The following is a 2,217-nucleotide window of genomic DNA, read 5'->3' as shown; positions in this document are numbered from 1 at the left end:
AAACGGGGCCAGCAGAGTTCACAGGGGGAAAGAGCCACTTCCAGGTTGTAGCCAGGATTACTGTCAGCACCTGGGCACATGTCCTCCAAATCTCCCTTCTCAGTCTTGGGTTTCACCAGGGTCTCACAGTCTCCTACTTAAAGTCCAGATCTCTCACAACTTTTTCTTTCCAAAATACTGTTGCTGAGGGGAGAGTCCAGTGGGGACTCTCCTCTTCTCCCATTTTGCTGGCTGCTAATATATATTTGTATTTATATTACACATTATACATATAACATATATATTATCATACACACTATATACAAGCAAACATACATTTAAAGGGTTTTGGGCAACTGTTATCCACTAGGGGAATAGTTAGAACAAACACAAAAATAAATTATGCATATTTTGAATGTTTGAATTAGAAGTAATTGTAAGAGGGCAATCAGCTTGGAGCATGGAGCCCTTTCAGATTCTGTGTTCTCTCTGTGTCCTCCTCCCCCACTCACACACATGCACACTCTCAAAAATAATGATAAACATTTTAAAAAATTAAAGGAAATTGTAAGTGTACTAGATAAACATCACTGATAAATAGCTAACCAACATTAGATGGAAAAACATTATTTTCTCAGCAGGACCAGACAAAGGAGATAAACTGCACAAAAATGTCAAATTTCCTTTGAGCAAAAGAAGCCTAAACACAGGAGAAGACAAGTGGGATATCAGGGAATATCTCTGCAACACACACAGTAGAGAGAAACTACCCTAAAATGTGAAATGTTTCCACCGGTGAGTAAAATAAAGTACTCCATGGGGAAAAATATGAACTGGCAATTTTGAAAGCATAAATATAAATAAATAAGAAATAAATATTTAAAAATAATTCAATATTTAATTATCAAAGATAAAAAATTCTACTTTTTAACTGTCAGTAAAAGTTGGTGAGCAAAGAACATTCTCACAAACTACCAATCAACCAACCAAAGCTGGTCACATTACACCTTGGTCCAACACACACACACACACACACGCACACACACACACTCACACACACACACACACACACAACTTTAATGAATACAACCAGTGAAATAATTCAAGTTACATGAAAACATACAGAAATGACAATGTTAACCCCAGTACTATTAGAAGTTGCAAGAAATAGGAAATGAAATCAATAAGGACTTGTTAAATAGATTACAGTTTACACATAATGGAATATCATGAAGCCTTCAAAATGGATACAGTTGACATGTAGGTTGATACGTAAAAAATCATAATAAACCACAGAGGGGGATCACATATTACAAAGCAGTAGGGAGTTGTGCCTGCACATGCTGGCGTGCATGTACTTGTGTGTGTTCATTTATGTGGAAATAGAAATACCGGATATCCCCACAAGTTCTTTTTTAAAAAATGGATTACTGAGGGAATGGCATAAAAAAGCGACAATGACAGGGCGCCTGTCGGTAAGCATCCGACTTCGGCTCAGGTCACGACCTCACAGTTCATGGTTTCGAGACCCCCGTCGGGCTCTGTGCTGACAGCTGGCTCAGAGCCTGGAGCCTGCTTCAGATTCTGTGTCTCCCTCTCTCTCTGACCCTCCCCTGCTTGTACTCTCTCTCTCTGTTTCTCAAAAATTAAAAAACATTAATAAAAACAGCCACAATGTTATTCTGTATGGTTTGAACATTTATGACATGATGTATTCCATGTATGATAAATATACATTGGAATGATAATTTGGAATTTTAAAAAACAGGCATATTCCAAAGAAAATGGAATCTCCCAAGTTGGTAATAAAACCCTATGATCTTGGAGAGTAGAGACTAGCATGCCAGGAATCAGTGTCCCGAGTCATCACGTATGATGCTGAACCAGTTGATCCATTTTACTCCAGAGATTACGCATGAAATCATCTCCTGAGGCTTGAGATGAGTGGTCTTATATGAGAAAGGCTAGTGGCCAGGGATTTGGGGAAGTAAATAAACTCTGTCGTGCAGCAGTGATAGGTGCTGGTGGGTAGAAAAAACGGTAGTAGGGAGATGTGGTAACTCTTCAGGGTAAACAGAGTGACACAGTCTTTCTGTTCATTAAAACTAGTAGAGTCAGAAGGCATTACAAGCGGAAGAATCTTGATAGTTACCTTGTGCCTGTCCAGTACACGCCCAGACAAGGTAGAGAACTTACTCAAAGTCAAGACCATTGCCAATGATAGGAAGTGAATAGGTG

The sequence above is a fragment of the Suricata suricatta genome, chromosome 17 (assembly GCF_006229205.1).
Source record: "Suricata suricatta isolate VVHF042 chromosome 17, meerkat_22Aug2017_6uvM2_HiC, whole genome shotgun sequence".
Taxonomy (NCBI): domain Eukaryota; kingdom Metazoa; phylum Chordata; class Mammalia; order Carnivora; family Herpestidae; genus Suricata; species Suricata suricatta.
The sequence above is the reverse complement of the archived record's forward strand: the minus strand, read 5'-3'. Positions refer to the sequence as shown.